General features: G+C 43.3%; 1 long non-coding RNA gene, 1 other non-coding gene and 1 pseudogene across 2 annotated transcripts; 1 reads left to right on the top strand and 2 right to left on the bottom strand.

The window, feature by feature from the left end:
• Positions 1 to 3880: 3880 nt before the first annotated feature.
• Positions 3881 to 6023, bottom strand: LOC106582782 (histone-lysine N-methyltransferase SETMAR pseudogene; annotated as a pseudogene).
• Positions 6024 to 6951: 928 nt separating this feature from the next.
• Positions 6952 to 10177, top strand: LOC106582862 (uncharacterized). Its single transcript, XR_001323393.3, has 2 exons — positions 6952 to 7182; positions 7951 to 10177. It is a non-coding gene; the product is annotated as an uncharacterized LOC106582862 (long non-coding RNA).
• A 2038-nt stretch (positions 10178 to 12215) lies between these two features.
• Positions 12216 to 12268, bottom strand: LOC123729732 (U7 small nuclear RNA). The gene has a single exon (XR_006761440.1). It is a non-coding gene; the product is annotated as a U7 small nuclear RNA (small nuclear RNA).
• Positions 12269 to 23903: the final 11635 nt, after the last annotated feature.

The raw sequence follows: 23903 nt of genomic DNA, 5'->3' as shown, positions 1-23903 counted from the left end.
TAGTGGTCTAATAAGGACAGGGCTCATACATCACGGTTCCCGTTTCTCTGCTGATCCATGACACTCATTTAGAACAGATCACCTTTTTGATTATAGACACCCCCACGCACCCTGTTGTTTTAGGTCTCCCCTGGTTGAGTTGGCATAACCCTGTTATTTCCTGGTCCAAGAGGAGACTGCTGGGTTGGTCACAGGAGTGTCAGGGGAGGTGTCTCTCAGTGTCTGTCAACACCACTACGGTGGAAATTCCGCACCACACCCCTCAAGTGGATTTACCGGAGGAGTACCAGGATCTGCACCGGGTTTCCTCGAAGACCCAGGCTACACACCTGCCTCCTCATCGCTTCTGGGATTGTGCCATTGACCTGCTGTCTTACGCAGCCCTCCCGAGAGGACACGTCTATTCCCTCACCGAAACGGAGACCGAGGCCATGGAGACCTACGTACAGGAGAGCCTCCAGCAGGGTTTAATCCGCCCCTCTATGTCACCAGCCTCCTCAAGCTTTTTTTTGTCAAGAAGAAAGATGGGGGACTGCGCCCCTGCATTGATTATCGAACTCTGAATAAAGCCACTGTTAAGTTCAGCTATCCTTTACCCCTCATCCCAACCATCATCGAACAAATGCACGGGGCGCAGTACTTCACAAAACTGGACTTGAGGAGCGCATACAATCTGGTGCTCATTCGTGTAGGTGACGAATGGAAATTGTCTTTTTCCACGACCACGGGTCATTACGTGTATTTCATCATGCCCTTTGGCCTGTCTAATGCTCCTTCAGTCTTCCAGGCCTTTATTAACAAAGTGTTTCGGGACATGCTGGGACGGGGCATAGTGGTTTATATAGACAACATGTCCTTTTTGGACTACCTTATATCCATAGAGGGAGTGGAGATGGAGGAGCAACGTGTCAGCGCAATCAGGTCATGACCCATCCCCAACTCCGTGAAAGCAGTGCAGCGATTATTGTCAAATATCTATATAGAAATAGCTACAAAACAACTCCAACTCCCTGAAAAAGCCATAACACTATTGGAACAATTTTCTTGAAATTAGATATGGCCCCAACAAATCTCTTTTATCCGTGTTGACCTGATTTTTATTTATTTTTTGGCCCCAAGTTCGGTGGCAATGACATCTGTTCCTTCATTAGAGAGGTGCTCCACTTCAGTAATGACAGGCTGCCAGACCATATTTCTGACCATTCTGAAATAGACTCTATACTCCCACTACTTGTTGTCTCTATCATGTCTCTATCATAGCAGCCTTTTATTAACCTAGCATCAGTGGAACAGGCACTGGCGAAACATTGTGTCAGTGGACACACACACAAGAAAGTACCACCACACTGGCTTCAATGTTCTTCTGATTATACGTTTGGAGCTTACTATGGCCAGTCAAGTTATTATTTTCATCATCTTTCTCATTTGAAGTATTAAAGACCTAAACTCTCAAAATGATTCATGATGTTCTAGATCAATAAATATCCAGTATCTAACGCTATATATGTATCTAGGACAAGAAAAAGTTCAAGGCTATGACACACTCATTTTAGAAGACATTTCGAGCAAAACTTTTGGCCGTAGACATTTTTCTTGAGGTCAAAAAGAAATGGTACAGGTATTACTCATGTTGTAGTCGTAGCATAGAAGGACAGCATAACATACTGTAGTCTACAATCAATGTCTGTCTGTCTTAAGTGTTGCGACTGGTGTGACTGTGACCAAGGCTGTGCTGTAGCAGCTGCCCACTGCAATCACCATGAGGAAGTTCACCTCATGTGGTTAAGTGCTGGTTGCTAGGTGACTGTTCTGGGAATGAGGCACTCAGTTCCAGCTCCAGTCCTGAACAGTGTGTGGAAGACTGCCTGTCCTGCACCACGCACACAACCCTGCTGTCCAATCGCCTACTGTACACACATCCTGTTGCCATAGGGATTTAAGGGGTCGCATGCTTACTCACAAAATGACATAAATCAAGTATTACAAACAGGATTAGGTCTCTGCTTCGACATGTTCTGGAACGCTCGGACACAGAATTACTCAGGCGAAAGAAAAATGCTTCCTCATGAAAAAATTGCTGTCACCTGCTGTCACAGACCAACCTGACCGATATCTTGATTAAAGACAAATCTCAGTGGTCACAGGTGTTTGATATACTGTGCCACCTCTGATAGGAGTGGAATGGCAGAAGAAGCATTCCCATGGTCAACCAGAACCAAACATAACAAACTAAACATATAGAGCAAAGGGAACCCTCATTATAGAGCTGAGAAAATGTAGGTTGATGCATAACATCCTTTATAGTTCATCTCTCTCTCTGACACTGACTGAGGCCTACCATCTCCCCAACATGCTAGAGAGGATGGGTGCGTTCTTAAAGCTTGCCTGGCTGGTGGCCCGGCTGGGCAGAGATTTCATTTTAGGACCAATAAGCTGGTCTAATACGTGCCAGTTCCGCCCACGCTTTAACCCGGGTGAAGTGAAATGAGAGCACCTAGTGGTTGAGCCGCGCTGCTCGACCCCCGCCCAGCCCCACAACGTGACTGGAGCGCTGGTCTCATTTCTGGACTGAACACGCCATGGTTTCTCTACTAATTAACCCAAATGTGGATATTAATAAGCAGCTGGTATGAAAGCGGGTCTAGACTGGAAGTGGGGACATTTGAGAGGAGAGAGGCCTCATTTAAGAATGGTCACAGTAAAGTGGGACACAGTGGCCCCTCCCGTGGCAGGGGAATAAGACCCGTTACTATATTGAAATACCCTCCGGCCCTTCTTAATGTCTCACACCTCTGGAGATTTGGCTCCAATGAAAAGCTGAAGATACCTTCAAGGGGGGCACTGTGAATACAGAAATACATAGAGAATTGTAAAGTTGAGGGATGAAGACAAGATACCCATGACTTCTATGCTCTGTATCTTTGAAGGTTAAATGGATATGGGGATCATCTCTATTGACACAGAAATACCTTTGCATACAACATTTAAAGCCAATCGCCAATCTAGGAGCACACATGATTTGTATAATACAGGGTTTCCCAAACCCGGTCCTGGGCCACCCCTGGGTGCACGTCCATCCGTACCCCACCCCCCCTCCCCCAACACTACACAGCTGATTCTAATTACCAACTAATCATCAAGCTTTGATTATTTGAATCAGCTGTGTAGTGCTAGGGCAAGAACAATGAGTTTGGGAAACCCTAGTATAATACATACCACTAAAAAGCCATAACCGTCTTTTACTGTAGTCAATATCAGACAGTTGGCATAAAGATCTGGTAGATTCATCTGCTGTCAGGCGAGGACTTACAGTCCAGGCAGGGCACGATGAGACTTGGGGACTGAAGTGTTTCGATAGCTAGGTCTGGTGGGACGTGCCCCACATAGCACAAGTACTCTCTGACAGAGAGAGCTTCTAGTTGGTCTGCTCAACACAGATGGAGTTTAGACTTTTTGACAGAAATGTTGTATCTCTATATCAGACGGGGGGGGAGGGGGGGGGGGGGGGGGGGGGTCATCATCATAGAAGGATCAATCCAGGATTTAGAAAAACAACAAAGCGGTCACTGTGACACTTGTTCTGGTTAACAGCTGAGGGATGAGATTTTAACCATGTTTTGAAGCAGTGCATGTTTAGAATTACAGTATAACAAGCTTATATTTTGGGTTCTGATAGGGTATGACAGTTGAAGCTGTCTTACCCCATCAGTTATATTATTCAAGTTGCCCCTTTAATCCAGATGGATGGCACACTGGTACGGACAGCATGACTACATCAGCAGACTGTGTAGGTGGAGCAACTGATGTGTCATACAGAACCATCTTTATCTACAATGATGGACGATGCTGTTAGCACAGAACTGACACACTGGGTGCAGAATTTACATTTAATAAAATAACACGTACATTAGAACTGGAGAGTTGGATTCGACCAAAATAAAAAATAAAACAATGGTTCAGTGCAAATGTCTCTCCTTTCCAGTACAACATGATCACTTCAAGTTACAAAACATCAACTTACAGATATGAAACAAATAACCACATTCCTCTATCTAATTGTTGAGAACAGATATGTCCAGTGGCAGGAATTGGGCACAGTTCTGGGCACCACAGCGGTATGGTTTCCTCTGGAGGGTATCTGTCCCACTGGCCTCTGTCCCAGGGTCACTCTGAACCAACCCATAGAGTGTGTATTGCTATAGCTCGCTGAATAGTCGAATGTGAGCTCTTGAGGGGTGATGTCCCTGCCAGTGAACAGGGCCAGCCTGGGCACATTTTAGTCATGTAGCAGACGCTCTTATCCAGAGTGACTTACAGTAGTGAATACATACATTTCCTTTCATGCATTTTTTTTTAATTTTTTTTGTACTGGCCTCCCGTGGGAATCAAACTCACAACCCTGGCATTGCACACACCATGCTGGCGTTGCAAACACCATGCTCTACCAACTGAGCCACAGGGAGTGCACCTGGACAGGCACCATGAACAGGTTGGGCTGGAAGGAGTGGTTCAGAAATCGCCCCACATTCTCAACCACAATAGGGTCCACAAAGGTCACATTAACTGGGCCCTGTCCAGCATACTCCCGCACAGCAATGATGTAGTTGTTGTCCTCAGGCCCCTGTGAAAGCGTTCTACGCCTGGCCTCCTCAAAGCCGAGCACTTTCCCAGCGTACTCACACACAAAGGTCCCACAGGAAATTGGCTCCAGTGCTGGCACCCCCAAGCCCCTGTCCTCTGTGGGGTAGACACACAACCTGAGCCCCAGGCCTCTCTGGACCACCCGGTTACTTGCAGACCGCACTACAGCCACACAAGGCGTTACACTCAAGCATAGGCCTGCAGTAACAATTGACAGTATCTCCTCTGGTCCTGGTGCCAGCCTGTCATATGTCTGTCCATATGTCTGCAGGCAGGAGGAGCTCTCTCTCTGGCAGGAGTGGGAGTAGCAGGAGCATCCCTGAAGAATCACCTCACTGGGGTCTATGTGACATCCTGGCCCCTGGACATTCTCTGGAGAATACTGAAACCAAAGAGACAGATGAAAAGGGGACTGACATTTTATAAGATACAAAGGTAATCAGACCAATAAAAAAATAAAAATATCAACCAGTCAAGGTATTGGCGTTGGAGGATTTAACTTGGCTAGAGGAGATAGTTACAGATTAAAAGTTTTTTCAATCCCACATAGAAGTTTTTTAATCCTTAATAGCATCCAATCCAGCATAGCTCTGCTTCTTTTAGCAAGCAGTGGTGCAAATCTTCAAAGAGAAAGACGTGTAATAAAATTGTATAGTGGGGCAGTACACCAGCTTTAGAAGTGAGCCTCTTTTGTATTCTCTCCATTTCATCCAGAATGTCTAAGTGATGTCTAGTGATGATACTGTGCTGCCACCAACTGGCAGAAAATAGTTTAGACACCCTGAATGAGGATCTTCAGGTAACTGCCAAAATAAAGGAAATATCAACATAGTGTCTTCCATGACCCTCCACAACATTTTCAATGCGCCTTGGCATAGATTCTACAAGCGTCTGGAACTCTATTAGAGGGATGCGACACCATTATTCCACGAGAAATTGCATAATTTGGTGTGTTGTTGATGTTGGTGGAAAACGGCGTCTTAGGTGCCGCTCCAGAATCTCCTGTAAGAGTTCAATTCGGTTGACATCTGGTGACAGACACACACATACACACGCCCCCTTTAAACCCCTTATTAAACCATAAGTTATGGGGCGTTCTACTAAGCTATATGGAATTGTTTTAAGAAGGTAATACCAAGGGTCATTATGCTATTTTATTTTGAAGTTTAAGACCTCTTGAAGTATGAAAAAATATACACAAAAATCATTTGATTAAACATTGTATTTGGGCTTACTACTATTAGCCCATACAAACACATTGTTACGAAGTGTCTGTCCTATATCTGAGAGATGTAAGATAGATCTGGAATAAAAAAAGATATACTTTTTTACACGTCCCTTATTTTTGTCACTAAACAGTCTCCATGCAGACGTCCATACATGGTACCGGGGGAACTTAGACGAGTCTTGTGAGCGTCCTAGAGCAAAACAACCGCCTTACATATTCTTGTGTGTCTCACCTTTTCACATATTTGTGTGTAGCCCAAACTGTTCGGACGCTACAGACAGAAGTTGGCGAGGGTTCGAAGACACTTGTAGGGGTCGTAGAGCAAAACGGAGAACAGCATCATGTCTATCCATAGAGGGGTTTGAAAAACCGTTCGGACGCTACAGACAATTTTGTGACGAGTCCGATTTTAAGGGATGGTCTGACAAACACGGCTCTAGCTCTGTCACCATTCACCGCAGATGCGGAAGTGCGACATAGACGGAGGCGAAGGATTGAGACTCGTACAATGCAAAAAAACAGATACACTATATATACAAAGTATGTGGACAGCCCTTCAAATTATTGGATTAAGCTATTTCAGCCACACCCATTGCTGACAGGGGAATAAAATCGAGCACACCGCCATGCAATCTCCATAGACAAACATTGTAGCGCTTTAAAAATGTCTGTCCTCGGTTGCAACACTCACTACCGAGTTCCAAACTGCCTCTAGAAGCAACGTCAGCACAATAACTGTTCGTTGGGAGCTTCATGAAATGGGTTTCCATGGCCGAGCAGCTACACACAAGCCTAAGATCACCATGCGCAATGCAAAGTGTCGGCTAGAGTGGCGTAAAGCTCTCCGCAATTGGACTCTGGAGCAGAGGAAACGTCTTCTCTGGAGTGATCAATCACGTTTCACCATCTGGCAGTCTGACGGACAAATCTGGTTTTGGCGGATGCCAGGAGATCGCTACCTGCCCACTAGCGGTTCTGGGGGGGTGCCAGTTGGGACCAGTGCCCCTGTGACAACAATTTTGGACCACCTCGTGGCCCCGTTAAATGTGGAGTATGAAATAATTTTTACACAACACATTTTTGCTGTCGTTCGTTTTTTACATCTGTTATTAGACAGTGGCAACGTGGAACACTAATTTAACCCACACATTTTCTAGAGGGACGGCTTTAGGCGGAACACAACAGCTGCGGCTTTAGGCAGTAACACAACCACATGCATCTGCAAGTTTTTTTCTATTCAGAAGTTGTAAGACATTCCGATGTGGAGTATGAAATAATTTTTATAGTTCAAGCACAAAGAAGGAAATATAGAGGTGAGTAAAATTGTTAATATGTTGTATTTGTATTAAATGCATTACAGAAGTGTAACGTTAGATCAGCTTATCTTAACCTGGCCGTTTGTTACTTTGTGGCAGCATGAAAAAGGATCAAATATATCATCAACAAACTCATGGTGCTGAGTGTTTTTACTTAAACCACACTCCGTAAACGCATTGTAACGTAAAACGGTTAGACATAAAGGGTAGTTACCTAGCAAGTCAGTTATTTTAAGTAAATGAATTAATACGCGTGGCCCCCATTGCTTTTGCTCTTTAGTTTTCACCAAAATGAAGAGAAAGAAGGACATCATGTCCTTCTTCCAAAGAAAAGACAAGGCAGACAGTGAGACAGAGCCAGATGGTTCAGGTGTGGAGAGAGCAGAGAGCCTGCAGAGAGAGAGCAGGAAGACTTGTCCATTGGAGAGACAGAGTGAAGGCATAGTAGAGCAGGAAAGTGAGACAGATGGAGAGACTGAGGTAGAGGCTGAGACACCAACAGAGGAGCCTCGTGCGTCCACATGCAGTGGACCATCAGGTTTGTGATGTTGAATAAATCTGTGGTTACTTGTGAAGCAGTGTAATTAGTCAGTTTATATGGTGTATAGAAATGAGTCGTTTTGTGATTGAAATGAATTCTTATTTAATATGCTATTGGGCTTGTGATATAGATATCAGATGGATTTCAGAAGTTGCCTGATGGCAATGGTATATCTAAAATGACCCAAATGGATACTTTTAATTGTATATTTTTTTCTTTGGCAGATATCAGCAAATCCTGGGAGGAACCACCGGTGCAGCCAATGAACATATACCCAAGAACTCTGATGGGGGACCGGAGGAGGAGCTTCAAGGCGGCCTGGTACCATATCCACCCCTGGCTTGAATATTCAAAACAATCTGACTCTGTGTTTTGTTACGCCTGCAGGCATTTTAGCCCTCCCAAAGTCTCAGAGACTGTATTTGAGTCACAATTGTGTTTTAACAACAGGAAGAAGGCAACTTACAAAGAGGGGGGATTTGCAATTCATGCCAGGTCTGAGCGGCACAAACAAGCAATGATTACATGGAGAGACTATCAGAAAGCTGTAAAAAGTAACGCAACACTGGTAAATGCCCTAAACAAGGAACACAACAAACAGATTCAAGAAAATCGGGACTATATTAAAACAATAGAAGTACTACTACTTACAGCAACACAAAACATTGCACAAAGAGGACACGATGAGTCTGCAGAGTCAGATAATAAAGGGAACGTCATGGCAATCCCAGAAACAATAGCTAAGCATGACACAACTGTGAAAAAAAGGTTGACTTCCATTCATAATGCAAAATATACAAGCAAAGGGATACAGAATGAGGTTCTGAGTTGTTTGGCAGACATGGTTCGAACAAAAATGATTGAAGAAGTGAAAGACAGTGAGGTCTTTAGCATAATGGAAGACAAGACAAAACAAAAGATGTAAAAAAAAAAAAGGAGCAGATATCTCTAGTACTCAGGATCTATCTCAGAGGAGCTGTCCATGAGAGCTTTCTCCACTTTGAATCGGCTGATCGACTAGATGCAGCAGGGCTTACTGACAAAATCATACACATATTAGAAAGTCATGGTCTTGAATACAAAAACAACCTAGTAGGCCAAGCATATGACGGTGCTTCCGTTATGAGTGGCAAGCATTCAGGCATCCAGGCACGCATTAAAGAACAAGCAAAGCATGCTTTTGACATCCACTGCAGTGCACACTGTCTAAACTTAGTTTTAGTGGATACTGTCAAAGCTGTCCCTGAGGTAGGACAGTTCTTCTTACTAGAAAGACTTTACGTCTTCACATCTAGGTCATATGTGCATCAAAAATGGCTTAGCATACAAAAAGAGATGTACCCAGGTGCACCTAGAGAGCTTCAGAGACTAAGTGACACTCGCTGGGCATGTCGATATATGGCTCTACATACTATTATGGATAGATTACCTGCCATTAAGCAAGTCCTGAAAGACATAGTCCAAGAACAATGGTGACAGATCTGTTGAGGCACGAGGTCTGCTTGCACAGACAGATTTACAATTCATTGTGTGCCTTGTTACACTCCAGAAAGTGTTTGGAGAAGCAACATTTCTATCAGATATGCTACAGTCTTCATCCCTTGACCTGTCAAAGGCTGTTGATTTAGTTGAAGCCTTAGTTCAAACTTTGAATGACTACAGGGATGAGTCATTTTTTGATGACCTATGGAATGAAGTGTTGAACACAGCTGAGCAATGTGATACTGCAATACACCCCCCTGCAAAACGACCAAAAAAGCTAAGCTCTCAGTTTAATGGAGACGGTGTACTCAGTACAGTGGGTCAGAGGTCAGATTCAGAACAAGAAAAGGGCAGTTTTCGTACAACCCTTTTCTTCCCTGTTTTAGATCATATGCTCAATGAGCTTAACAGAAGGTTCCCTAGCAAAAACTGTGACATAATGAATGGCATCCAAACTCTAAACCCTACAAGCAATGTGTTTCTCAAAGAGAAGTCCCTGTTTCCATTTGCTTGAATGTATGAATCAAATATTGAGGATTTGGGGCATGAACTACATCAGTTCAGAAGACTTTTAGGAAGGAAAATACAGAGTGGCATGCAGAGACCCTCCAGTGTAGTAGAGCTGACATTATTCATTGAGCCTTATAAAGAAGTTTTCTTTGAGCTCTTTAAACTGTGCAAGATAGCTGTTTCAATCCCTGTTAGTACTGCTTCTTGTGAACAGAGTTTTTCTGCACTGAAGCTGGTGAAAACGTATCTCAGGTCCACAATGTCAGCTGACAGATTAAGCAATTTAGGTGTATTAAGTATTGAGTCAAGGAGGGCAAGGCCTTGAGTCTAGATGAATTTGCTTATCTTTTTGCAACCAAAAAAACACAAAAACCGGAGAATACAGTTGATGTGACCTGATACTGAATATGTAATGCAAATTAAAATTATAATGGAAATAAATTATTGAATGATTATGAACATGGTCTTTTGCCTGCTAATGCCTGCAATGCAGTGAAGAAAACGATATGACAACAATAACGTCTAATGTAACTGGCTTCTCTCACAGTACAACTGGCCCCCCCAGTTGAAATGGTCTAGAACCGCCACTGTACCTGCCCCAATGCATAGTGCCAACTGTTAAGTTTGGTCAGGGGCTGTTTTTCATTGTTCGGGCTAAGCCCCTTAGTTCCAGTGAAGGGGAATCGTAACGCTAAGGCATACAATAACATTCTAGACGATTCTGTGTTTCCAACTTTGTGGCAACAGTTTGGGGAAGGCCCTTTCCTGTTTCAGCATGACAATGCTCCCTGTGCACAAAGCGAGGTCCATACAGAAACCAACCTACACGCACTCTGTTTTACAATGTTGCCCCCACATGTGGATCACATGTAGCCTATGTAATTAGATTACAAGAATATAAGGATGAAGATGTATTTAAGCTCTAAATACTCATCCACCCAAAACAGTAAACATGCATTGATAATAACCAATGATTGGTGGCGACATCAGCCATTTAGGAGCCTGTAGCGCCTTTTGCTTAGAAAAAAAACTGAAAAAAGTTGTCTCCCACAATGCTTTGGTTCCGACTTCAAGTTGCAGTTGGTGAGGAGCAACTGTCCAGTCGACTGCTGTTGAAAGTTCATGACCTTTGATCACATGGTTGTTGTAAAGGCCATACAGTTGACATGTGATGACACAAGTCAGACAATTTTTATACCCATAATGCAACACACTTTGAAAGGCGGTGACCAACGTTGGTCAACGTCTTGACAAAAGTGATCCACTTGAACACACCCAATGTCAACATAGAAAGGGCACTACACCAGTCCAAGGAGAGACTTGGGGAAAGTCTATGATTAATGTTTTACATTGTCGCCACCTAGCGGCCTTCTAGCACAAGCACACTATCGCACTGCTACAATTTTTGCAGTAAGTGGCGCTATGAGACTTAACAAAAGAGACCCACTTACAGCCAGAACATCATGTAATGAATCACTGACTCATTAAAGAAAAGTGTGTGTGTGTGTGTGAGACATTAGAATTCAGAGGTAATATAGACCAAATAAAAAACATGGCCATATGAGGGAACAGTGTCCTGTGGTTCCCACATCATAAGAGCACAAACACGCATTGTTGGAAGTGGAACCCAGCTGGAGAGTGAGGGAGACAGCAGCCTGTGAGTAAGGAGCGAGGATCCTCTCTTCCACTCCAACAGGGGGACGCCTGGCACAATGTAGCTTTGGAAGCCACCCCTGTTACCTTGGAGATAACGATACACCAAATGGACAACAATGGAAGGCTCCTGCCAGTGACATAATCCATCCTGTAATGATGGGGCTTTGGAAGCACCGTGCTCCATCTGTTCCTTAGACCCATGGGGAGGGGAGAGGAAATGGAGAAAGAAATCATACCACAGTATACAAGAAAATACTATAGTATACTGTATTGTTTTTGCAGACTAAAGTGTAGTATTGGAGTATACTGTAGTATTTACTATTAACAATAGTATAAATACTGAAGTAAAAGAAAACTGTGCTATATAGTATATTATAAACTGGGTGGTTAGCGTCCTGAATGCTAATTGGCTGACAGCCGTGGTATATCAGACCGTGTACCACAGGTATGACAATTTTTGTACTGCTCTAATTACATTGGTAAACCGTTTATAATAGCAATAAGGCCCCTTGGGGGTTTGTGGGAAATGGCCAATATACCATGGCTAAGGGCTGTATCCAGGCACACCGCTTTGCGTCGTGCATATGAACAGCAAGCCATAGTATATTGACCATATACCACACCCCTCGTGCCATATTGCTTAAGTAATCAATGTAGTGTTTTTGCGAATTGTAGTATACTGTAGTATTTACTGTAGTGTTTTTGTGGACTATAGTATACTGTAGTATTTACTCTCATTTTTTGCATACTGTCATATACTGTAGTATTTACTGTAGTGTTTTTGTAGACATGACTAGTATTTATTATAGTGTTTCTGTTTTATTATCTTTGACATAGAAGTGGAGGCTTTCTCCGTGAGGAAACCTACTGGAGAAATACTAAAAGAGCACATTTTTCATAACCTGTAGGTAGGTAAGACTGGGGAGCTTCAGAGCTGGGGAGCTTCAGAGGTAGGTAGGTAGGTAGGTAGGTAGGTAGGTAGGTAGGTATAGCTTCTGCTCTTTTCTATAACTTGTATGTAACACAATATGATCTATACTTGGCATGTAGGTTTTTCACTTATGGGTGACACAAATTGGGACATGGAAAGAGGAATGGGCAGGGCATATGCAAATTATATACTGTAGTATTTACTATTGTTAAAAAAGTAGTGTTTTTGCGGACTGCAGTGTTTTACTGTAGTATTTACTATAGTGTTTTTCTCAGGTGGCGGAAGGAAGCAGATGGGAAGAGGTCACATTGCTGGCTGGCATTTCAGCTGCACACACAACCTACCCTGTGTCATCTTCCTCTGAGAATACTCCCCCTATCCTCTTTCCTTTACAATGTCCTTGTGCAAAAACACATTTTGTCATTTTGAATTCTACTGGATTCTACTGTAAACAGAAGTATTGCAGTTAGGGCATTAACGAGGACACTGGATGCTCACCAACAAAATTACCTTTTTAGGGAAACTAACTTTAGATATGGGTAGAGCTCTGGGTAGAGTATTGATGGCTGTCATGCAATGATGATTAATTGATCGATGAGCTCAAGTCTGTCCAGTCAGCAATATATAAATATACTACACAATGAAATCTCCCATCAGCACTTTGTCGTTTTACTGCTTTCTCCTGCCTCCCTGTCGCTGAAAATAAGCAAATGGTACAGGATCAAATAGGATTTAGCAAGACTGTATTATATTCAACCTACACAGCTTGAAGTGTATCTCTCTGGATTCCCCCAGTGCTGTAAACTGAAACAAAGTCTGGACAAATATATGACATTTACCAATTGAAGTTTGCTATCCAATACAATAGAGGAAGAATAATATGCATAAGAGGGAATGTGTTTTTGATTGGATTTCCCAGTTGGAAATCGGTTCTAAAATGTACCAGAAGTACCAGCTTGTTTTTCTCAATGAGTGTCTCTACATGATTAATATGACTTGACAATGTGAGGCTCTCATGAAGCACATCCCTTACCTCCTGTTCTCTTAATGACAGAGCTTGTTGGGGGATCTTTAATTAACTCCTTTGTCTTTTGGATTTAATGAGAAGACAACAACACAGAAGACCTGGGCTTTGAGGGCATAATACAATTGGTTGGACAGCCAATGAACCAAAAGCATGATAGACCACGTCCTTTGGGGAAATGATCAACAACACCCCAGTGCTCTCTCTGCTCCTGTGTTTATTGGCTTCTCTTCAAATTGCCAGTGATGCTGCTCTCAGCTAGTAAGGAAAGTTGCTCGATGGCATGCTGCTCACTGTCTAATTTGACTTTGGAGAACAAAGGACATTTCAAAGGCTCCCCCTTCTCCCTTCTTTAGCCTGAGAGAGCTTGATTACTAGGACTCTCCCTGTGCCAACTCCCCAGGCCTCTCAAAGGGGCCTGCCATCATGGTTCTCACAGTTCATCAAAGGCCACAGTCCTACTGCCAATGAAACAAAGAGGGGCACAACTTCTGGAAAAAAACATTAGGGAGGTTGCCAAACAAGCAAAACTGGGAAAGTAAAGGTAAAAATAGAAAAAGAAAACAAAGAAACAAAGTAATAATAAGTACCCACATTAAAAAGTACTATAGTATACTATGGTATAAATACTGTAGTATTACTATATTTACAGTGCCTTTGGAAAGTATTCAGACACCTCATTCTGAAATTGATGAAATTGTTTTTTCCCCTCATCAATCTCCCCACAATACCCCATAATGACAAAACAACAACAGGTTTTTAGAATTCATTCATGAAAAATTAAAAGCTGAAATATCACATTTACATATGTATTCAGACCATTTACTCTGTACTTTGTTGAAGCACCTTTGACAGCGATTACAGCCTCGAGTCTTCTTGGGTATGACAAGTTTGGCACACCTGTATTTGGGGAGTTTCTCCCATTCTTCTATGCAGAGCCTCTCAAGTTCTGTCAGGTTGGATGTGGAGCGTTGCTGCACGGCTATTTTCAGGTCTCTCCAGAGATGTTAGATTAGGTTCAAGTCCAGGTTCTGGCTGGGCCACTCGGGAAGAAAACAAAACGAAAAGGTATAAACATGGCTGAATTTGTCCAATAGAAACTCTCATTTGCAACTTTTGGACTAATGATTACTCCCTAGATCAGCTAGATGCAGGCAAGAGTGTGCAAGGCGGTAATTAATGCGTCGCTGTCTGTGTTACATCTGCTCCTGCCACGCCCTCTACTGCTTATCCTGTGTTTCCTTGACCTGCCGCCGCTCCCCCAGTTCTCTCTCCCTCTCCCTCTGTGTGTGTGTGTGTGTGTGTGTGTGTGTGTGTGTGTGTGTGTGTGTGTGTGTGTGTGTGTGTGTGTGTGTGTGTGTGTGTGTGTGTGTGTGTGTGTGTGTGTGTGTGTGTGTGTGTGTGTGTGTGTGTGTGGAGACAGGTGTGCTGAAGTCAGAGCAAATCTCCACCAGCTGCAATCTGTTCCATAATCAAGACCTCTACAAATACTCAGTCCTGCCACTCAGTCCTGCCAGATCGTAATCTCTACTCAGTCAGTCTAAGTTTCTAGCCGTTTGTTACTATTTAGATCCTGTTATCCTGCTGTGCCTGTTTTCCTTGCCTGACACGGTTTTCCTCCCCGCTACAGTTCTGCCCTTTCTGACTCTGGTTCCTGTCTCCAGTTCCACATCTCCTCATCCTGCTACTCTGCCCTGGATTCCCCACTCTACTGATCCCTTGGATTCCCCTCTGGACCTGCTCACCCTGTCCCAACCCCTCTCGCTTCAGCCTCAGCCGCCGCACCTAGTTTCCTGCAACCCGCCCGAGCTTCTCCTGACCTACGCTCCATCTTCCCCCTGTGTTTCCAAAAATACCTTGGTTACTTCATCCCAGGCTCCTTGTCTGAGTCTGCTCTTGGGTTCTACTCCGCATAACAGCCTGTCACCTTGTTTACTCATAATTCTCTGACCTGTGCACCTACGTTGTAAACTGTCATTCATAGGCTAGGTTGTAGCAACCTCAGGATGGGTACAAGGAAAATGTGAGTATCATATAGTAGCCTAAACCTATCTAAGTTATATTGAGCTAGATGAATGTAATATGAATGACAGTCGTCCAATATTGTAATAGAAATAAGACCACGCTCATAAAAAAGTATCATCCTCCCTCATCTTAAACCGACCGCCACTGATCAAAATGTTTCTGAAGTCTGTCAGCCAAGACCCTCTTGAGGTGCTCACCTAGACTGCAGAGAAGGCTAATTGGCTGGTTGATGGGGGTCTTTGTTGGGTTTGGGGATCATGGTAACCAAGGCTGATTTCCAGGGTTTGGGGAAATGGCCTGTGTGAATGCAGAGGGTGAGCAAGTCAGAGATTTGACTAAGGAAAGAAGGAGGCGATTTTTAATTTTGTTTTATTTATATGTATTTTGCCCCCTTTTTCTCCCCAATTTCAATCTTGTCTCATCACTGCAACTCCTCAACGGACTCGGGGTGCAAAGGTCGAGTCATGCGTCGTCCGAAACATGAACCGCCAAACCACGCTTCTTAACACCTGCACGCTTAACCCGGAAGCCAGCGGAGGAAACACCGTTCACCTGACAACCGAGGTCAGCCTGCAGGTACCCGGCCCGCCACAAGGAGTCGCTAGAGCACGATGACCCAAGTAAAGCCGGTCAAAGCCGGTCAATTACCTTCCACTCTAGGTCGAACATGGGGCCTGGAGGACAGGAATGGACTTGCTGTAGGTGGTCTTTAAATACTATATGTTAGCCCTTTTACTGTTCTCTTTGACAATCTTCCCATTGTGTTTCAGCACTGTTACTTTTGAGCTGTTTGCCCTGCCATTTAACATGTCAACTTTTTGCCAGAAGGTTTTGGGGTTTGGATCTGTGTTTAGTTTTTTAAAAATAAAATCTATCCTAGTAGTTTTCTCTTTCTTTAGCCTGTAATGTTCTTATTTGGGTTTGTAGCTGGTGTACTTTTCTTTTTGTTTCCTCAGCTCTGTACTTCATGTACTCTCTACGTGCCTTCCGTTTCAACTGGATGAGGTGAGGGGGAAGAGATTTGGGATGTTTGGAATGGCTTTGGCGGTTGACAGAAGATTCTCTGGCAGAAAAGAGAATCTGGCACAGCTCCACCGTTCAGGGTCACGGGGGGGTAGGTCAGAGTTCTTGGTGGATACTATGTCTCTATGTTTTTGCCAGTTTGCTGTTTTGTAATCATATTTCTTTATTTTTCTTGCAGGTTAGGTATGGAGGGAGAGCGAAGTGAGTATTGGTAAGTGGTCACTTCCTACATCTCCACATGCCGAGAACATGGCTACCTTGGCAGCAAGCTCGTGGGTGCAGAAACAGAGGTCCAGTGTGTCAGTGAATTCATATGATGTTGAGTAGAAGGTGGGCTGGTCATTGCTTAATAAGACAAGGTCATTCTGATTCAGGATGAAGTGGAGTGTTTTACCCGACGGGGTGATACAGTGAGGGAAAAAAGTATTTGATCCCCTGCTGATTTTGTACGTTTGCCCACTGACAAAGAAATGATCAGTCTATAATTTTAATAGTAGGTTTATTTGAACAGTGAGAGACAGAATAACAACAACAAAAATCCAGAAAAACGCATGTCAAAAATGTTATAAAATGATTTGCATTTTAATGAGGGAAATAAGTATTTGACCCCTCTGCAAAACATGACTTAGTACTTGGTGGCAAAACCCTTGTTGGCAATTACAGAGGTCAGAAGTTTCTTGTAGTTGGCCACCAGGTTTGCACACATCTCAGGAGGGATTTTGTCCCACTCCTCTTTGCAGATCTTCTCCAAGTCATTAAGGTTTCGAGGCTGACGTTTGGCAACTCGAACCTTCAGCTCCCTCCACAGATTTTCTATGGTATTAAGGTCTGGAGACTGGCTAGGCCACTCCAGGACCTTAATGTGCTTTTTCTTAAGCCACTCCTTTTTTGCCATGGCTGTGTGTTTTGGGTCATTGTCATGCTGGAATACCCATCCACGACCCATTTTCAATGCCCTGGCTGAGGGAAGGAGGTTCTCACCCAAGATTTGACGGTACATGGCCCCGTCCACCGTCCCTTTGATGCGGTGAAGTTGTCCTGTCCCCTTAGCAGAAAAACACCCCCAAAGCATAATGTTTCCACCTCCATGTTTGACGGTGGGGATGGTGTTCTTGGGGTCATAGGCAGTATTCCTCCTCCTCCAAACACGGTGAGTTGAGTTGATGCCAAAGAGCTCCATTTTGGTCTCATCTGACCACAACACTTTCACCCAGTTGTCCTATGAATCATTCAGATGTTCATTGGCAAACTTCAGACGGGCATGTATATGTGCTTTCTTGAGCAGAGGGACCTTGCGGGCGCTGCAGAATTTCAGTCCTTCACAGCGTAGTGTGTTACCAATTGTTTTCTTGGTGACTATGGTCCCAGCTGCCTTGAGATCATTGACAAGATCCTCCCGTGTAGTTCTGGGCTGATTCCTCACCGTTCTCATGATCATTGCAACTCCACGAGGTGAGATCTTGCATGGAGCCCCAGGCCGAGGGAGATTGTCAGTTCTTTTGTGTTTCTTCCATTTGCGAATAATCACACCAACTGTTGTCACCTTCTTACCAAGCTGCTTGGCGATGGTCTTGTAGCCCATTCCAGCCTTGTGTAGGTGTACAATCTTGTCCCTGACATCCTTGGAGAGCTCTTTGGTCTTGGCCATGGTGGAGAGTTTGGAATCTTATTGATTGATTGCTTCTGTGGACAGGTGTCTTTTATACAGGTAACAAACTGAGATTAGGAGCACTCCCTTTAAGAGTGTGCTCCTAATCTCAGCTCGTTACCTGTATGAAAGACACCTGGGAGCCAGAAATCTTTCTGATTGAGAGGGGATCAAATACTTATTTCCCTCATTAAAATGCAAATCAATTTATAACATTTTTGACATGCGTTTTTCTGGATTTTTGTTGTTGTTATTCTGTCTCTCACTGTTCAAATAAACCTACCATTAAAATTATAGACTGATCATTTCTTTGTTAGTGGGCAAACGTACAAAATCAGCAGGGGATCAAATACTTTTTTCCCTCACTGTAGATTTGCTGTTGAAAGACAGGTGTTTGGCATTGAAATCTCACATAATGATGAGTTTGTCTTGCTGGAGCAGGTGGTGGAAGAGATGGGGAGGGGATGATTCCAGAAGTGCAGTAGTTAGAGGCCAGAGTCAGGCTTGTTATGTTGGTCAACCTGACTCTGGCTGTGATTAATTGGTTTAGCTTTAATTGAGCTGGGGTTAATATGATGGCGGTTTCAATGAAAGAGAGTAAACTCTTAATCAGGAGAGCCACTCCTCCCCTGTGACTCTGGGTCCTGTCCCTCCTAAGGATATAATATCCTTGTAAAGAGAAGTCTATGTTGGTTGATAAAAACATTTAATTAATAGAAGCAGCATGGAACTCTTTCTCAATTTATAAGCTGTTGAAAGTTCTCTGTTGGCCCAGAGTCCCCTGATATTAATGTGTAAAACATTCAAAAATGATCAATTAGGAACGGTTAAAAGTGTTTCAAATATTTTTTTGTAAATATGTGCTCAGGCAGTAAAGTGCAAATTATTTAGGTGCTTCTCCAGACTCTTCAAGATTGAGCTGTACAGGGAAACATCCTTGCATAGGCCAAAGAGTTCAATTTGGAGGTCAATGCATTTGGTCAGTGCCCTCTAGACAGGTCGGGCCTGGTTTTGGGGCTGAGGCTGGACTGAGAGGCTGATTGGGGCCTACTAAGGCCAGGTAGGTAGGGCAGTGCTTGGAGGCTTCAGAGTGGGCTCCCCACCACAGTTGGCACATTTGGCATCATGCTTTTCTATGGTGCACATTTTGTGTGAGTGTTCTACTCCACATCTCACACACTTGGTGGGGTTAGTGCAATTCTGTGCAGTGTGTTTGAAAAGCTGGCAGTTAAAACATTGTGTAACATGGACAGGGCTGTGGGTTTTTTCTACCATGTAATGAAAGAAACCCATGAAGAACCCTTGTTTTAAGTAGCAGGTGAGTGGAGTCTTCAGGCCAGGCTAGATGGTCCCTGTCAAAGGTGGTAGGTTGTTCGGTCCTCCTGCTGATGATCCTGTTGATATTTGTGTGGCTAACTTCTTGATTTTGTAGTTCTTCTTTCAATTTTTCTGAGGTGATGGAGGTTGATAGGCCTTTGATTGTTATTTGACTCTGTGGTCTGTCACTGGCATCCTGCCTTCCATGGCAATTTGCCATTGTTTTGGAGAATGGGGCTCCTTTAAAAGCATCTGTTTGCCATGGAGCCAGGAGCTAGGATATGGGTGGGGTATATGTAAATTAAATACTGTAGTATTACTATAGTTTAAAAAACGGTAGTGTTATTGCGGACATTACTATAGTGTTCTACAGTATACAAAAAAATGTATAGTAACTATTACACATGATTGAGGGTAGTGTCGTGTTTTTGGCTATGCCGGATGAAGTGATATGACATGCTAACTTATAAAATGATTTCTCTGTAATTAATATTACCTGATTAAGCTAATCATGTAAATGTAATTAACTAGAAAGTCGGGGCACCACGGAAGAACGTTTATAGAGCCGTTATCTTACGAATAAACTCTTAAAATACTTTGTAATATTTTACATCGATAGCAGTCAATATTAACCCTTGTTTTATTTTCAGTCTCATAATGAAAGTTGTAAATTCTTGGTTATCTTCACGAACCCTGGCTAACAAGTTGAATCAGCAATACAAAATTGGGTTTAATTATTTATTTACTAAATACCTAACTAATCACACAGAATTACAAATACACAGAATACAATGATGTCATACAGAAAACGTCCCTGGTGAACGGAACCTGTATGAAAGCTGGTTACACAAAGGAAAGGGGGTTGGGCTTGAATGAAAGAGCGGGGAGATTTAGGAACAGAGAAACAGCAGCTATGCTATCGTAAATACATTATCTTATGCATTCTAAATTACCGCCCATTTGGAAAAGGAAAATGCAATAAATATTTACTCTGAGCTGCGCTTCGGTAGATTGGTCGTAGATGCTGGCCGGGTTGGCCAACAGATCTTCCTGTAAACTCTTAAGAATGTCTCTGGTGGTAAATTGGATAAGTGGTGGTATCTTCGTCCGTCTGTTAGACTGGATCCGTCGTCCGTCCTTTCCTAGCCCACGTAAGCAGCGGCCGCTGCTAACTCAACGGCTAGGAAGTAGCACTTCTGTAGTGAATAAGCTCAAAGTTCATACCATTCGCCACCAAAGCTCACGCTGAGGTTGGCTTAGTTCTGTACTTGACATGTGTGTCCTTCTAACGTAGAGGCTGCAGACCTCCCGTACTGGAACCAACCTGGTTATCTTTTCGTCAAAGGATTATATAGTGGAGAGGGGGAGGGAGGTGTTTCATCGTTTATAACCCCTGTCTCTTCACAGGGTTGGGCCACTGATCGAGCAGGGCACTTTCCTTATGAAAACCCAAATCTCTCATTCGGAAGCTAAAATTACATTTCATCTCCTAACAAACATTTTCAATATCAAACATTTCAATTGCATAACAATTCCATGTGACTCTGATAACTAGAGGGCGTATACTTTCTCAGATACAGTTTATGTCGTCCTGTCATCAGTCATAATGTCTCAGATGACAACCGAACTGACATACATACTCATTACGTTACCAAGCATATTTCCAACTGGTTTTATTAACCTGTTAGGGCTAGGGGGCAGTATTGACACGGCTGGATAAAAAAACATACCCGATTTAATCTGGTTACCACTCCTACCCATTAACTAGAATATGCATATACTTATTACATATGGATAGAAAACACCCTAAATTTTCTAAAACTGTTTGAATGGTGTCTGTGAGTATAACAGAACTCATTTGGCAGGCAAAACCCTGAGACATTTTCTGACAGGAAGTGGATACCTGATGTGTTGTATTACCTTTAAACCTATCCCATTGAAAAACACAGGGGCTGAGGAATATTTTGGCACTTCCTATTGCTTCCACTAGATGTCACCAGCCTTTACAAAGTGTTTTGAGTCTTCTGGAGGGAGATCTGACCGAACAAGAGCCATGGAACGATGATGGCCCATTAGACACCTGGCGCGCGAGTTCATGTTGGGTACCCTCGTTCCAATACGTTATAAAAGAGTATGCATTCGTCCACCTTGAATATTATTCATGTTCTGGTTAAAAAAGGCCCTAATGATTTATGCTATACAACGTTTGACATGTTTGAACGAACGGAAATATATTTTTTACCCTCGTTCATGACGAGAAGTCCGGCTGGCTTAGATCATGTGCTAACAAGACGGAGATTTTTGGACATAAATGATGAGCTTTTTGAACAAAACTACATTCGTTATGGACCTGTGATACCTGGAAGTGACATCTGATGAAGAGAATCAAAGGTAATGGATTATTTACATAGTATTTTCGATTTTAGATCTCCCCAACATGACGTCTAGTCTGTATCGCAACGCGTATTTTTCTGGGCGCAGTGCTCAGATTATTGCAAAGTGTGATTTCCCAGTAAGGTTATTTTTAAATCTGGCAAGTTGATTGCGTTCAAGAGATGTAAATCTATAATTCTTTAAATGACAATATAATATTTTACCAATGTTTTCTAATTTTAATTATTTAATTTGTGACGCTGACTTGACTGCCGGTTATTGGAGGGAAACGATTTCCTCAACATCAATGCCATAGTAAAACGCTGTTTTTGGATATAAATATGAACTTGATAGAACTAAAAATGCATGCATTGTCTAACATAATGTCCTAGGAGTGTCATCTGATGGAGATTGTAAAAGGTTAGTGCATCATTTTAGCTGGTTTTATGGTTTTGGTGACCCTGTCTTTGAATTGACAAAACATTACACACAACTCTTGTAAATGTACTGTCCTAACATACTCTAAATTTATGCTTTCGCCGTAAAACCTTTTTGAAATCGTAAAACGTGGTTAGATTAAGGAGATGTTTATCTTTCAAAGGGTGTAAAATAGTTGTATGTTTGAAAAATTTGAATTTTGACATTTATTTGGATTCAAATTTGCCGCTCTTGAAATGCACCTGCTGTTGATGGAGTGCACCACGGATGGCACGCTAGCGTCCCACCTAGCCCATAGAGGTTAACAAAATATGTGGTACCTTTCCCCATTTGTTTGATGTTCCCAGACTCTCTATATTTAACACAGGCTATTCAAGTCCTTCAGTAGATTCAGAGAGGGGAAGTGGTAAAAGGTATTTATGGGGGGGGGGGGGGGGGGGGGGGTCATAAACCTTACCCACAGGCCAACGTCATGACAGTAGTATAGAATTGTAGTATTCTACAGTATACTAGAGTATGCTACAAAATTGTATAGTAGGAACTACACTATCGAGGGGCATACACCAGTGTGTAGTATAATATTCTACAGTATACTACGACATTCTATGGTAAGTACTACACATGATCAAGGGATACCACAGAGTATAGTATAGTATTCTACAGTAAGTACTATTTTATAGTAACATGTGCTCTTTTTTCATGTGGGTAAACATATTACAGATGTAGACATACCGTAGACATACTGTAGCATGACACATTGACAAACTTTCCCTCCCTCTCCACGGAAGTGACATGAAGGGTTGTGTGTATGGGTGTATGTAGAAAGGCTTAAGATTGCATTTCCTCGCCCTCAGAGACTCATCAGAAGACTTCCTCTGCTGCTTGGCAACAGTGACGGCAGCATGATTTACTCACATTACAAAAATTCACAAAGAACTTAGGAAGAGTCAGGGATGTTACATTAATGTGGATGCTACCATGATTACGGATAATCATGAATTAATTGTGAATAATATCAGGATAAGGTAAGACCCAGATGCAGACCGTGTCGAAGTAACAATGTTTATTACAGCAACAGAGACAAAGGTACAGGACGGCAGGCAGGGTCAGGCAGGCGGGTACAGGGTAAGTACAGGCAAGGGTCAAAAACCAGGAGGGCGAGGAAAAAGAGAGGCTGGGAAAAGACAGGAGCTGACAGGACAAACGCTGGTAAGCTTGACAAACAAGAAGAACTGGCAACAGACAAGGTGCCGGCGGTGGAAGTCAGCGATGAGGGCTGGGTTCAGGATGTCTCTAGCGTGACCCAGCACCTCTCCTCCGGGCCATAACCCTCCCAGTCAACCGGGTACTGGAAACCCCTGCCCCGTGGTTGAACCCTCAGGAGGCGTCTCACCATGTATGCTGGATGGCCATCGACAACACGGGGAGGAGGGGTGGGCCTGGAAATGGAAGACAAGGGAATGTGAAACACAGGCTTGATACAGGACACATGAAAGGTGGGGTGTATACAAAGGGTACGGGACATCAGAAGACGAACGGCAGAGGGGCTAATGACCTTGGAGAAGGGGAAAGAGCCGATAAATCGGGGGGACAGTTTGCGCGACTCCACCCGGAGGGGAAGGTCCCAGGTGGAGAGCCATACCTTCTGCCCGAGACGGTGCCGGGGAGTCGGGGTCTGATTGCGATCTGCTTGTCATCGATACCTGGTGGTCTTGAGGAGGGCCGACCGGGCTCAAACATCTGGGAAGAA

The sequence above is a fragment of the Salmo salar genome, chromosome 22 (assembly GCF_965601325.2).
Source record: "Salmo salar chromosome 22, fSalSal1, whole genome shotgun sequence".
NCBI lineage: Eukaryota > Metazoa > Chordata > Actinopteri > Salmoniformes > Salmonidae > Salmo > Salmo salar.
The sequence above is the reverse complement of the archived record's forward strand: the minus strand, read 5'-3'. Positions and strand labels throughout refer to the sequence as shown.